Raw genomic sequence first — 16,327 nt, forward strand, 5'->3', positions numbered from 1 at the left:
ATTTCCTTTGTTAATTTCTTCTATATTGTACTGGCTTAGAAGAATATGACTGACTCTCATGACTTACGGTAGGAAAAATAATCTTCAAAATTGAGCACAAATTACTCAAATGCCTTTTCGGTATGGTTATTTATTTTTTACTCTAAATGCCACCATTATAAAGAGCTTTGTTACCCCAGATATGAGTTCAGTGTAGGCAACCACATTGAAATAATAAGTAAATCTGTTATGACTGTTTTGTGTGCATTATACTAAGTCTGAAAAAATTAAATGACAAAAAGAGAGAAATGGGCCAGTTATAAGTGATATGATTTATGTATAAGAAAATTTGTGTAATACAAAATTTGTATAATACAAAATGAAAGATAGCATCTTTGCTAATCATGCTATGGTGATAACTGGTATTAATGTCTCAAAATCCCTGAAATATTAAATAAATAAAAGATGAATAAACCAAGTCCTGTTAGAACAAGAAAAAATGAAAACTATGATAAAAAGAATAATCAAAGCTTAACTCTCAAGATATCAGAGAGGCAGTCATATGTTAAAATACGATATAAAAAATATTCATTGGTAGGAGATAAGATGAAGGTTATACCAAACAAAACAAACATTCTCAGCTGCAGAGTGTTTAATGAAATAAAACAGATAGGAAAGTATAAGGAAATAAAGGAAAGCATAAACAGAAAAGAGGAACTGAGAAAAGTGTATGCAAACGAAGTACAGAAGGTAGAGAGAAAAGTGAAAGGTAAGGACTCCTTAACAAAAAATAATTGATATAGCAAAAAGACTATTTAAAGTGTTTTGAAAAGAGAAACATTAGAAATAATAGTAGAATAATGGTAATCCTCATAAATCTTCCTCAAAAAGCAAGAAAAAAATTATAGTTCAGGAGGACATATGTTAGTTAATGCCAAGAAACTTAACAATGATGAAGAATAAAAATCTTTAATAGTAGATCTTATAACTCAAAGAGGAATTATAAAGTTTTAAAATAGATACACACTTAAGTCACATGACCTCACTGACATGGAATTGTAGCTCCACAAATGTTAAGGTGGGAACAGGTATGGGAAATTATGAGGTGACAGAACAATAATAAATAAGAAACAGCAAAAAAAAATTTACTGTTTTGGGGATTGGTAAAACAGTAGTGTTTTTAGCAGAAATATCATTGGCTACTCGGGATGGGACCAGAATGATAAGTTGTGTTCATGATATTATATGTTAGGTGTCTTTGGAAAATCAACAGGAAATACCCCCTTTCATATATTCTCAGCAACAAATCTATTGACCCAGTTATATCAGCACCCATTATCTATGCCTTCCCTCCTATTAAATGGATTATTATCATTATATTTATTGTATGATGTTTTCTAGCATCAATCCCCTTACAGTACACTAGATCTGGTCCCTTCTCACCTACATTGCTCTAACAATATCTCCTAACTCTCCTGTGTTATCAGTTTTTCTCTCTGTATTAGATTATTCCCCTCAACAGACAGTATTCTTTAATATCTTTTATCTTTAAAACAATCTCCCTGTACTTCACAACCATGTCATTAATCTCTTCTTTACAGCAAGAATCCTTGACAATTTTGTTTAGACATTCTCTCCTTCTGTTCCCTCTCAACGTACTCCATTAGAATTTCCTTTCCCACTGCTCTACTGAAATAATTCTTGCCAATGACATCAATGTCTTTTATGTTGCCAAATCCAATGGTCATTTCTCAGCCCTTATCTAATTTAATTTATCAGCATGATTTGATACACTTAATCATCCCTGCATCTTGAGACACTTTCTTCACTTGGCTTCTGGGACAATATTTTCTCTTGCTTCTATTTTTACTTAATTGATTATTATTCTCTGTTCCCTTAACTAGTTTTTCCTTATCTTCCCAACCTCTAAACGAAATATTTGGGGGCCGAAGAACTCATTCCTTTGACCCTTTCTTTATCTATGTCTAGATGATCAATTTGGTTGCATGGCTTTAATGATCAATTTCATATTGAGTATCCATAAATTTGTGTGTCCATGCTTGACTTCTACTGTACTCAAGATTCATACATTGAACTTCAAATTGAACATCTCATAGGTATCTCAAAATTAACTTCTAAAACCCAAACTTCTAAGAGATAACAGGATAAAAACCTAGATTACCTTGGGTATTGGAATGACATTTTAGATATATCACCAAAGGCGTGATCCATGAAAGAAATAATTTTAAAGCTGCACTTCATTAAAATGAACAACTTCTGCTCTACAAAAAGAAATGTCAAGAGAATATGAAGACAAGCCACAGATGGGGAAAAAATATTTTCATAAGACAAGTCTAATAAAGGACTATTATCCAAAATACAGTCTTAAGTGTTGGGTCTTAAATGAATAACCTAACTGAAAAATTGGCTAAAGACATGAACAGACACCTCACCAAAGAAGATATGGCAAATAAGCATATTAAAAGATATTCGACATCATATGTCATTATGGAATTGCAAATTAATGATGAGATATCGCTACATGCCCATTAATTCAAATGGGTAAAATGCAAAACACTGACAACAACACATACTGAAAATGATGCTGAGAAACAGTAATTCTCTACTGTTGCTGGTAGGAAGGCAAAAATGGTACAGCCACTTTGGAAGACAGTTTGGCAGTGTCTTACAAAATTAAACACTCTTATCATATGATCCAGCAATTGAAATTTATCTCTTTGATATTTACCCAAGTGAGTTGAAAACTTATATCCACATAAAAACCTGCACTCAGATATTTATGACAGCTTTATTCCAAATTGTCAAAACTTGGAAGTAGCGAAGATGTCCTTCGGTGAATGGATAAACTATGGTATATCCAAACAATGGGATGGTAGAAAGAAATAAGTTATCAAGCCATGAAAACACATGGATGACATTTAAACGCATACTAGTAAATGAAAGAAGTCAATCTGAAAAGGCTACACACTCATTATTTCAACTATATGACATTCTGGAAAAGGCAAAACTATGGAGACGGTAAAAGAATCAGTAGTTGCCAAAAGTTTGGGGGAGAAAAGTAGACCATTGAGGAAATTTTGGGTAGTGAAACTATTCTGGATGAAATTGTTACCAACAAAGCTGCCCCCACCAAAAAAATGGGGTCCTTGCCTGTTTGGTGCCATGAAGCCAATATGCAAAGCCAAAAGTGTCAAGCAGTGCAGGCTTTATTTCATGGCAATGGAATGGAGAAGTGGGAGCTTGGCTCACAAATCAACTTCTCTACTAGTGAAGGGTGAGGAAGTTAAAATATAGTTTCTCTAATGAATAAGTGGGACATTAAAAGCAAGGGAAGGCCGGGCGCAGTGGCTTATGCCTGTAATCTCAGCACTTTGGGAGGCCAAGACAGGTGGATCACTTGAGGTCAGGAGTTTGAGAGCAGTCTGTCCAATGTGGTGAAACCCTGTCTCTACTAAAAATACAAAAATTAGCCAGGTGTGGTGGCACATGCCTGTAGTCCCAGCTACTCAGGAGGTTGAGGTAGGAGAATTGCTTCAACCCAGGAGGCAGAGGTTGCAGTGAGCCGAGATCACACCATTGCACTCCAGCCTGGGCAGCAGAGCAAGACTCCGTTTCAAAAGAAAAAAAGCAAGGGAAAAATATTCATGTGTTCTCTGGAAATGGGCAGGGAACTTCCTGGAACCGGAGTGTTGCCATCCTTTCTGTCCTTTTATTACTTCTTCCAATTATTGTCATGGAGACTGTCAACTGTCATGGCACTGGTGGTAGTGTCATTTAGCATGGAAAAGAGATTATAATGAAGCCTGAAGTCTTTTCGAAGCTGTTCAGTCAGCTATCTTGGTTCTAAGCAGTCTCAGTTGGTCTGGTTACAGGGGAACTTTTTATTGCAGGTTTCCTGTTTCTTAAAGACAAACACAGTTACAGCAGGGTAGAAATTTAGTTATTTTACATAGGCATTACACCAGGTAACAATATGACAATTATGAATACATGTCATTATATATTGTTCAAAGACACAGAATGTACAACACCAAGGATGAACCCTAGCATAAACAATGAACTTTGGGTGATAATGATATGTTAATATAGGTTCATCAATTGTAACTACTGTACCACTTTGCTATGAGATGTCCATAGTGAGAGGTTGTTTGTATGTGGAGACAGGCAGTATATGCAAACTTTCGGAACTTTCTGCTCAATTTTGCTGTGAACCTAAAACTTATCTAAAAACTAAAGTTAATTAAAAAAAAACTGAACCACTCCCAAATGTTGTCAGTCTCACTTCTCTGTGTTAAACATTTGCAACTTCCTTGAAAACTCTCCTATAGCAAATTCTGTTGGCTATAGGACTCTCCTATAGCAAACTCTCCTATAGCAAATTCAACATATATGTTAAACCTGGCTCTCTCTCACTGCTATTGTAACTACCATTCCAGCCCAAGACATAATCATCTCTCATCTGAACTAATACTGTGTCTTCCTAATGGGCCTCCCTGCTTCTGTGTTATTCTCAATAGTCTATAATTCACACAACATCAATGATACTTTTTAAACAAGTCACATTATGTCCCTTGTTTGCTTAAAATGTTCCAATCTCACTCACTATAAAATCCAAAGTCTTCATCATTGTTCACAGCCCTAAGATTCTGTCTCCCTGCTTCCTCTCCGACTCTCCTCCCGCCTTTCTTTTCCTTATTCAATTCCTTCCTGACATACCAGTTTCTCCACTCTTCTTAGGACCTCCTCAGTCCTCTCCTGCCTTGGGGCTTTGGCACCTGCTCCTCCTTCTGCGTGGAATGTCATACCACCCATAGTCACATGGACTGCTTTCCTCCTTGTGTTCTTCAGGTCTCTGCTCTAGTGTCATCAGAGAAGGTTTCCTTCATGACCTCATAAAAAGAAAGCACCACTGTCACTTCCTATCAACCTTACCCCACTTTATATTCTCCATTGCACTTATCATTACTTCCCCTTTCTTTGTCTGTTAATCTCTTTCACCTAAAAATGTAAGCTTCATGAAAACTGGAGTTTCATATTTGTTTCATTGCTATATCCATAGCTTCATTACAATGCCTGGAACACAGTTGGTATTCAATACTAACCTTTGTTGAATCAGCCTCATAGAAAAAAGAAGGAGGGTTGTAGATACTGACTTGAGCCTCAGATATATGGACTCACCAAGGGAGAGGAAGTTTACATTGAAGAAGGCTGAGCTCAGATTATTAAAACCTTTGAGAGGCTGCAGAAAATAGAATAATGAGAATGTAGCAAAGTTTTCTTTAGGTGTGTCTTTTGTAGCATACATACCCAAACAAACATTCTTGAAGGAAAGGAGATAACACCTACTAATTCTTTGAATAACTGTTTGGGAAGAAAGAGTCATGGGAACAACTAGTCTCTGTATATATACTACATCCAATTTGAGCCAGCTCTCCAAAACTAGGAGAGAGAAAGAAGAGGGGTGGGGTAAGGCTAGTTACAAAGAAAGCATTTATGTGACTTTGTTGAAAGGAAGACTCTAGGATTGAAAAATTTGCATGATCGTGGGGATAAAGACTCTATAAATGCAGAAGTCTGTCGAAGTCTGGAGAATAGGTAGCCAGACAATGAAGTGCATTTAGAAGTAAAAGGAGAAGGAAACAGATGTGAGAAGGAATCATGAATACTTGAGCAGTCCAACCTGATAAGAAATTGTGTTGGCTTTGGTGGTGGAAGAGGAAGAGTAAACATGTATTTATATTATAAAAATAAACCATATCTTTTAAAAATTGTAGATCCAGTGAAAAGTACTTCAAAGGGTCTCTACTAATGTGTGAGATTAAGTCTTCTGATTACCATTTTGTACCTCCAATAATGTTAGTGCAATACATTTTCAAATGCTTTATGCTGCTAAACCCAACAGAGTAGCATTCTTAAATAAAATTTTGTTCCAACCTCCAAACTTTCCTTAGATATATTTATTGACTATTAAAATGTGGCATCTAGGATCTGCTGAGAGTGAAAAGTAAGAAAGGAAGACATCACACATTTAAAGCAACAGTTTCCGGAGGTTTATAGCAAGAGGAATTTGGTACAGTGATTAATACTATTTGGAAGTTAATGGTTAACCAAATCACTGCCAGCCCCTGAGAGTTAGTTACAAAATGAATTAGAAAAGTCTTCCTGAGCAGTGAAAATTAGGAAACTGACAAAAAAATCTATTTTTAAAGAATAGTGAGACAAACTGGAGAAAAATATCATTTTGACTGTGGCTTCAGGAGTGAAGCAAAAAATAAAATAAAATGAAATAAAATACACTCAGAGCTGAGTTCACTCCATTATTACTCTGCATTCTTTCCCTAATTCATGTGGTGAGACAGAGCAGAGGCTAAACCCATTTTATTGTCACCACAACCTAAGCATAGAACTAGCCACTGAAGGGAGGCATACAGCTCTGGGACATCTCTGTGCTGATTAGAAATAGTGAGCAAGCTCTATACACACACAGGACCTTCCATAAGACATACACAGGCAAATAGCTAACATTCTATCTCAGGCATTTAGCTTTAAACTTCTTGCAAAATCTAATAAACTTCTTGCAAAATCTACGTATATGCACAGCAAAACTGAGTTAACCACGTATTTGAACTTCTCTTCACCTAAAAATATTATTGCAGTTTTATATGCATTAGCAATGTTAATTTTTCAGAAAGCTCTTGAGATGACCAAATATGTCAATATGTCCATGTGGATCCTGGAATCATCTGTAAAGATTACTGCATAAGTATAATTGAATTTTTCCCTATTTCCAAGTGGACAATAAAATTCCACCCCATCCCCTTCCTCTTTCAAATAAATAAATGTTTTTAAATGAAGTACCTTCTCAGGAAGGTAGACAGGAGAAGAAAAAGAGAAGAGTTTAAATCAGTTTATTTGATTTTCTATTCACAAAACTGGGTTCTCATGAGTTTAAAGGAAAATGGTAAGAGTAGCAACTATGTGTGGGTTTCAGTTACCCACACTATCCCTATTCCTTGCTGTGGCTAATGTTTGATTAGTGATTTATTAAATTAGCTGGGGAATATCAGAAAAGGAGTTCATTCAGCTTCATTTCTGATAATTCTTATCCTTTTATGTAGTTTATTTACTGACATAAAATTTGGCAATTTCCTCCCAACCTGATCCAACACCAGAGTGGGAGGAAGACCCCATCGCCAATGTGACTTCATGCAAAAACCTGCCATCTGTGTGCTGTTTCCACAGAACTCCCTGAAAACAGAATAGACCAAATCCCCATGTGATTGAGACATTCCATAGCCAAAGGACACCCCTCATGAGATGAATTTGGCATACCTTTCACACTGATGTCTCCCAGAAACTTCAAAACCTCCTGGAACATAACCCAGGGAGCATACATGTCAAGCAAAATAGTGTGGCATTTCTATGACCACAATATATATACATTTGGTGGATGAAAGCCTCATGTTGTAGTCCTCTGATCACACATTGGCAGGGCCTGTGTTAGCTGTTTAGAACTGGCTTGACCTTACCTCAGAAAAGTTGTTCTTTCAAGAGATATCCTTTGCTTAAAACCCAATAGAATCTCATGCAACAGGGCAAATAATACCTGTCTGACTATAGTTTCAATCAGTGTCAAATATAACCTTTTTCCCCTATCCCATGTCAGTTATGGAAAAAGAAGGAAAGTCGTGTGATTTAGTGCATAACCAAGCTTTAGAATCATGTGGGAGGCTTATTGAAAATATGGATTACTGGTACCCAGAATTACTTAATCAGAATCTCTGAGGGATAGATGAGCCTTGGAATCCATGTGTTTAACCCTTGCCAATGGGTGATGTTGCTAATTACCCAAGTTTGGGGAAGCTCAGTCAAGTAGAAAGCATGTGACACGTCATTGGAGAGAGCCTTCACAGCATCTTGCCCTCTGGAGGTGTGGCCTTCACCAGGTCTCAACTCTCCAGCCTGTGAAATGGCAATAAGGCTGACTGCCTCCTTTCCGCTTCATCTCACTGAGATGTTGTTTAGACTAAAGAGATGCAGACCTTAATTTTCTGATCTGTGGATCGGAGAAAGCAGAGGCATGCCCTTCTCATACCTACGCAGGGCTGAGGGTATGCCTCATTTGCCCGCATGCAGTGCCCAGCTTGTATGCTGCCACTCTGTTCCCATGTTTCTGGAGTGGCATAGCCTGGGGCAGACAGAGCACAAGGATGAATGAATCTGGCAAGTCTGTGGACAAGCTGATGATACAGTCTTGCTGGGCCTGAATGGTCTGACCCCCATCCTTCCTCCTAAGTCATCCCTCCTGAGAAAATAATAATCTCTACATTATCAGGAGTATAGTGTTATCAGCCACCTGGAGTGGTTGGGGATGAGCTTGGCCCCCTCAGAAAATATTATAAAAGAGACAGCCAGGGAAGTCTTTTTCTGTCTGCATTTTGGAGATGTGGTTGGGTATTCTAAAAGGCAAGAACTGGTTAGATGGAAATAAATAATAATGATTTTTTCTTTCAGAAATCTTTGTGGACGGTAAATGTGCCGTCTTTGGATGAAAAGACCCTCTACCTAGTTAAAGTCCAGTTAACACTTTAGAGAGCTCATATGAGAATCCTTGAATATTCAGTGATAATGAGCTGTGGTTTTTAATGCTTACCTATTTCTATTATAGTGCCTGCACAGGTTGGACACATAGTAAGTACTTAATAAATACAAGTTGCCTAACTGATTTTTACGTCTGTCCACAGAGGTGCTGGGATTTCTTCTAGGGATGTAATAAGCCAAATGGACTGTGTTAATAATGCCCCTGTACTTTGGAAACTAGAGAAGGCCTTTTAAATACAAAGAAACCAGATGTCTGTCACCAGACCCTTGCATTTTCTTGGTCTCTTAGGCAAGACCCAGAGGGCCATGCTACTGCCATGGATATAGTCCCTAATGAAGTATTTATACTCAGAGACTCCAGTCAGCTACGAGAATATTTATGCGGCAGTAAAAAACTTTAACAGAAAGCTGTTTGGCTCTAATAGTTTCAGGTATTTCTACACATCTCTGCTCACCATGTGTCACATTGAATTATATTGTGTCCAGCATGTGACAGCAGCAGCCTATAATGGAATTTATATAATGGAATGGCCTGAGAGATGGAGTGATAGGGTAGCAAAAGAATAGGGGAGGGGAGAGAAGAGAGGTAAGAAAAGAACTTTAAAGAGAAATATTTCTTTTACATTTGGTTGTTTGATTTCCAGATTCAGAAGAAAATGAAGACTGTAAGGAGAAATATATGTGGAATATATATATATATAATGGGAATATATACGGATAAATTGAAGGCAGCATAGTGTAGTGGACCAAAACACAAATTCTTGAGCCATACTTTCTGAGTGCAAATTCCAGCTTTGTCATGTACTTGGCTCTGTGACCCCTTAGCTTTTCTGTGCCTCTGTTTTCTTATCTGTAAAATGACAATGACAATAGTAATACTTCATGGAAGTTACTGTGAAAATTAAATGATTCAATATTTAAGTATTTAGAATACCTGACCCATAGTGAATGCTATATAAGTGAGATATATGTGTGTATATGTGTATATATAGTTTTATATTTATACACTTATATATACATTTATATGTATTTATAAGTATATATACAGTTTTTAAGTCAAGCACCCATTGTGTACCCTGAATTGAATGCTGCAGCAGGGGGCACCAGTGTAGAATCAGACTTTGGTAGGTGTCATTCAAACCATAAATGAATATTCTCCAGAGAAAAAAATTCGTTTTAAGCTTGGACATGTAATTTCCCTGGTCATTTCCCTTGGAGAAAAATGGCAAGCCTGTGCAACTCTTACTAATAGATACTTAATACTGAATATGCTGATCACTATAACCAACAATTTTCAAGGATTATCTCATTTCAGCCTCACAACTCTATGAGTTGGAGCATAGTATCCCCAATCCATAACAGACAATAATAATGGATAATAGGCTGCATAAGGAAAAACTGAGACACAAAGCTACACAGAAACATGCCCAAATAATGGTGAAGCCAGGGTTCAAATCTAGCAGTATAACCCCAGGGCTCATGCTCTGTGAACCACTCTGCAGCCAGTACTCTAGAAGGAAAATATCACAGGAGTCGTAAGTTTAAATATTCAGAGAACTGGTCAAAAAGGGAGCAGAAAATATAAGAAGGAAGAACCCTTCAGTAATTCATAAAGAGAATCACCAGTTCATTGCAGCCATATTTGTACTTCTGGCTTAGGTGGCAGGGAGGACAATATAAAGCTTTCACAGAATACAAGAGAAAAGTCTGAGTACATCTTGCTAGGCTTCATAAACTTTGAACCTGTCATTCTGTGTGAGTCTGAGAAACAGACAGAAAAAGAATAAAAGCAGTACTGCCAGCTGTTATTATGACAGTGCTTCCAGATTGATTAAGCACTTAACACTGCCCCTGATCTGAAGTGAAAACGAAGCTACATTTTGAAAGCTTCTCTTGCAGAAACTTTCTGGGTGAATCGCTGGTTGATACTTTGACTTGGGCAGCCTCCTCTGTTTCTTCCTTTCTCTGTCCCACAGAAAGTCATCTTGATTTTTTTAAAGATGATTTGCATTTCACCAGATATAAAAATTTAAATTTCACATGTCCACGTGTAGTTTGCAAAGGAACTTTCCCCTCCACTCAACTAACCCAAAACATTACCATCTTGATTCTTGAAGCAATTTATGTTTTCCCTTTGTGGGCCTGAACAGAGGCAGGGGCTGCTTAGGCAGTAACATAAGGGCATTTACAAAAACAACTCTACTAACTAGAGAACATCTTGTTTAGTACTTAACGCTACATGATGAAGAAAAACTTCATCCTGGAGTTTGCTAGGTCTACTTTCTCCCACCATTTCCATCTGTTATTTGGCTGTGATACCGCCAGCAACTCAGATGGTTAAGTGCTCATCCAGGGCTTCTAGATTAGGGTCCGTCTGTTAACCCATGAGTTTTGATCAGTCACTCATAGACTCCATTTCTTTGATGTCTACAAAAAAGTTTCTTAGGATGGACATAGTTAACAAAACAAAGCATTCCTTTTTCTAAGAAAAAGGAAGAAAATTACCATATCTCTCCTTTTCCAGTGACATCTAGGGGTTCATGTTTACCACCACTAAGTCACTACGACCCCTTCCAAAAGTATTCTATCTAAAGTAAGTGTCTTTAACCAGGCAGAGTGGCTCATGCCTGTAATCCTAGCATTTGGGGACACCAAAGTGGGAGGATTGCTTGAGGCCAGGAGTTCGAGACAAGCCTGGACAAAAAAGTGAGACCCTGTCTCTACAAATAATTTTAAAAATTAGCCAGGTGTGGTGGTGCATGCCTGTAGTCCTTGCTACTCAGGAGGCTGAGGTGGGAGGATTGCTTGAGCCCAGGAGGTCAAGGCTGCAGCGAGCCATGATTACACCACTGTACTCCATCCCAGTTAACAGAGCGAGACTCTGTCTAAAAAAAAAAAAAAAAAGGCCAGGCGCGGTGGCTCATGCCTGTAATCCTAGCACTTCGGAAGGCCAAGGCAAGTGGATCACCTGAGGTCAGGAGCTTCAGAGCAGCTGGGCCAACATGGTGAAACCCCATCTCTACTAAAAATACAAAAAATTAGCTGGCTATGGTGGCAGGCACCTGTAATCCCAGCTACTCGGGAGGCTGAGGCAGGATAATTGCTTGAACCCAGGAGGCAGAGGTTGCAGTGAGCCGATATCGTGCCATTGCACTCCAGCCTGGGCAACAAGAATGAAACTTGTCTCAAAATAATAATAATAATAAATGTTTTCATGTAATATGTATAGATTTATAGATATATGGGCTTATTTATAGATCATTATGATACATACACACAGAGCATTGAAAGGCTATTCACCAAAATGTTCACTCTGGTTATTTTTAAATGGTGGGATTATCAGTGTTTTTCTTCATTTTATATAATAATATTTTCTAAGCCTTCTATAATGATTACATATTTCTTATGAAGTAAACGGAAAGGTATTTAAAACTAAAAATTAAATACCTACTGTTTCTCATATTTCTAAGAAAGATACAAAACTGAACAGAGAAACTAAGACATTTTCCCAGGGTACTCCATGACCTTGATAAATTAGAAAGCCAGGTCAAAAGTAGTCTAGTTTTGGTTGAATCCAATCATTTTCTGCTGCCTTCCTGTGAGTGCATGTGTCTTTGAGAATTTCATCTGGCTGTGCTGTCCAATATGGTAACGACTAGCCGCAAATAGTATTTAAATTTTATTTAATTAAATTTAAACATAACAAAAATTCAAAATTTAGTTCTTCAGTCTCACAGGCTATATCTTAAGTTCTCAATAGCTACATGTGACTAATGGCTACCAAACGGACAGCACAGAAACATAAAATCACATCATTGCAGTAAGATTTATTGGACACTGCTGGTCTAGGCGCTAAGCTGCTAGCTGAGCACAATGTTACAATCAGACATGAGCAGCTCTTGAAAGAGAAGGCCTCTACACATTTATTTGAAATAGAAAGCATGACTCTACTTATACCTGTTTCTTTCTCACACTGCATCAAGAGACAGTGACTAGAAGTGTACTCTAGGGACCATGTGCTTAGTACACAGGGTTAGGCCATAGACTTCAATTTGAAGAGTCTCTGGGCAACTATAAAACCTAAATAGAAAATACAGGAGTCACAGAGGTTCCGGTGGAAATCCAGACCATCTGCCAATGTCAAATTATAAGTGGCTTTCCAAACAGCTTAGATACGTCTTAGCAGTGCACAACAGTGGAAGCCCAATCCCATCTCCATGTAGTAAAATGCAGGGAAGTTTTCATGCACAAAGAAAAACATGCAGTACCAGCAATGGGCAAAAGCACAAGGCACATAAACATCCTCAGTGATTGCTATACCACAGAGATGAGAAGAGAATCACTCTTTGAGCATACAGGAGACATACTTTGTACTTAGTAATTAGAGCTCAGCTTATTTTATATCATGTATCCTTGGACTGTCATTTCCATTCTTGCCACACAATATGTGATCCTTGAACCAGCAACATCAGCATCACCTGGAAACTTAGCAATGCAGAATCTCATGCTCTACCCTAGACCTGCGGAGTCAGGAACTCAAACCATCATTCTTAGCAAACTATCACAAGAACAGAAAACCAAACACCGCATGTTCTCACTCATAGGTGGGAACTGAACAATGAGATCACTTGGACTCGGGAAGGGGAACATCACACACCGGGGCCTATCATGGGGAGGGGGGAGGGGGGAGGGATTGCATTGGGAGTTATACCTGACGTAAATGACGAGTTGATGGGTGCTGATGAGTTGATGGGTGCAGCACACCAACATGGCACAAGTATACATATGTAACAAACCTGCACGTTGTACACATGTACCCTAGAACTTAAAGTATAATAATAATAATAATAATAAAAGTACCTACTAGCAAAGTTAAAAAAAAAAAAAAAAAGAGATCCCAGGTGAGTTACGGGCACATTAAAGAATCAGGGTCACTGATTCCTCTTTTTCTTACTTAACTTTCAATTTCTAGATTGAAAGAGAAGACTCAGATCTTCCAACCAAATTTTGTGCAGTACCCTTGATCTGGCGAACAGCATAAGGTTTAATAAACATTTATTGATTAATTGAAAATCTGAGGAATTGACTTTCAGAAAACAACAAACCAGCATACTTTGAATGAGGTGTCAAAAATATCCTTAAGAAATCATGTGAGCATTTTAGTATTTCATTTTGGTTTAAAATGCAAAAAATAGATTATCATATAGTAATACGAATAAGCAAATGAACCATTCACGATTCCTTTGTTCTTTACATTGCTGTCTATAAGGGCAATCATTTTTAAAAGCTTTTATTGGATAGCTTGTGCAGAATCATGCCCTAATTATAGTCTTCCTTTTTATTTGCCATTGAGAGGAAATGCACCAGATGAAGCTGTTTGAGACTCTATGGTTTGTTCAGTTGTATTAAATGCTTCTAACTGCTGACTTTTATCGTTCTTAACAAGTCAAGACCAGACTGAATGTCTTTGAGGATAATTGTTTTTATTCATTTCCCTTCTGTATTGCTAAAATGGAGGCAATATGTAAATTAAGGAAAGAGACTCGGATTCAGTACTGCCCAGACCTCGGCTGGTACTCAGAAAGAAGCAAAAGCAAATCTCCTCTGCTCAGTTTGTTTCATGCCTCCATGGTCAGTGGGTTCTCCTGCAAAATGGACAAAATTTCTTGATTCTTCAAGGTGGTCACCATGCCACTAAGTTGCATAACTGATGTGTGTATGGAGTTCATGCTAAACAATTTTTTTTAAAACTGTGCTGCTGTATGTCAATGCTTCTAACATTTCATTCATATCAGTGTAGTCAATGATGCAATTAGTAGGGTTATAGTATGGCAATTACTAAAGGCCAGGATTCAGACTCTCTGGGTCTTATCCTCAATTCTACCGTTTATCTGTGGGATAACCTTGGGATAAAGAAATAAAAACATTTGGCAATGTCTGGAGACATATTTGATTGTCATGTGTTGAAGCAATGCTGCTGACATCTAGTGCATAGAAGCCAGGAACACTGCTAAATATCCCACAATGAACACCCCACAACAAAGAATCATCTGGTCCCAAATGTCAGTAGTGCTGAGGAAGATCAACCCCATACATAAAAAGCCTATTATCATCACCATCATTCAGCACTGACATGCTCAAACAAAACTCACAGTCTACCAAAACACCAGGGACTTTGAACTATGGAATCCTCAAATCAATAAACAAGGATTCACTGAGTTCTTACTTTATGCTCAGCACTGTTTTAGGTACCGTGGAAAACACAATTTCTTCCAGAAACTTGAAATTAGAATAAACAATTCAGGCCTAATAGGACAATTCCTCATTGATCCATTCCAGTAATTTTTTGCTGCCTCTCGACATGGTGCCCCGTCTAATTACAGGATGACTCCCTATTCCCCTGGGATGCCACTTTTCATTCTCATTCACTTCCTTGTTCTGAAGGAACAGCAATTTGCCACTGAATGGTTATTAGCCTTTTTCCCTTTAAGAGACTAAGAAGGAAAAAAAAGCCCACAGGATAATTTTAAAAGTTGTTGCTCCAGTTTTTCTCCAACTTTAGAAATCTCTGTTGGCTTTTAATTAAGAACTTGCATTTAGACTGTGAGATGAACCAGATTTGAAGGATTGTGGTTTTTTTTTCTTTTAATGAAATGACACTCGTTTCCCTAGGAGGGGTTTTCCCCAGATTCTCATTGTTCTACTAAAGATGATTTACATGGGCATCTGTGGAAGTAGCTGAATCTGTGATTGGAGTGGGAGGCCAGGGTAGGCACACTGAGCCTTCCCTCTGAGAAACTAGGAAATAAACACCCTGGGGACACTGAGCCGAAATCCTCACAAACTTCAGTGTGAAATGGCCTGGAGGTGGAGTAAGTCAGAGTGGCAGCAGGGACTATATGAAATAAGACTCAAAAATATGCCATGAATGTGACTGAGTGAGTCAGCTGTTTCAGAAACCTGCAATGCACATTTTCAGTCTACTCCCTCTCCTCACTTGACCTTAAGTAATCTTGTGCATATTCAGAAGGAATCACTGCTAAAGTATATTTATACATCCAATTATTGGGGACTCACATTTTGAAGTCCCTAAATGCTTTCTTTATTTCTGAGCCACTTGGCTAAGGATCAGGGTAAACCAATGTTTTTCTGTATTGAGACTAGTAGGAAAAAATATAATAATGACAAGATATTTGCAAATCCTCAAAGTATCTCTCCCAAATATAGTTATTGATTATAAAAGTGAAAAAAGCAACTTAAAAAATAGTAACTTTGGCCGGGCACGGTGGCTCACGCCTGTAACCCCAGCACTTTGGGAGGCCGAGACGGGCGGATCACGAGGTCAGGAGATCGAGACTATCCTGGCTAACAAGGTGAAACCCCGTCTCTACCAAAAATACAAAAAAATTAGCCGGGTGTAGTGGCGGGTGCCTGTAGTCCCAGCTACTCGGGAGGCTGAGGCAGGAGAATGGCCTAAACCCGAGAGGCAGAGCTTGCAGTGAGCCAAGATCGCGCCACCGCACTCCAGCCTGGGCGACTGAGCAAGACTCCGTCTCAAAAAAAAAGAAAAAAAAATAGTAACTTTATAATGGATAACTTAGGCAGACATTATCTTAAACAAGTGATCAACGTCAACATCATCAGTAATAAGATGTTGTAATAAGACATACCAATATCTTATACCATTCCTATGATGAACTGAGGACACAACATCATTTCTATGTTA

At 38.1% G+C, this 16,327-nt stretch overlaps 1 pseudogene; it reads left to right on the forward strand.

The window, feature by feature from the left end:
- The first annotated feature begins 585 nt into the window (after positions 1-585).
- The window catches only part of LOC141410245 (transportin-3 pseudogene), a 61,054-nt pseudogene continuing 45,312 nt past the window's right edge, over positions 586-16,327 (forward strand).

The sequence above is a fragment of the Macaca fascicularis genome, chromosome 4 (genome assembly GCF_037993035.2).
Source record: "Macaca fascicularis isolate 582-1 chromosome 4, T2T-MFA8v1.1".
In the NCBI taxonomy this organism is placed as follows: Eukaryota; Metazoa; Chordata; class Mammalia; order Primates; family Cercopithecidae; genus Macaca; species Macaca fascicularis.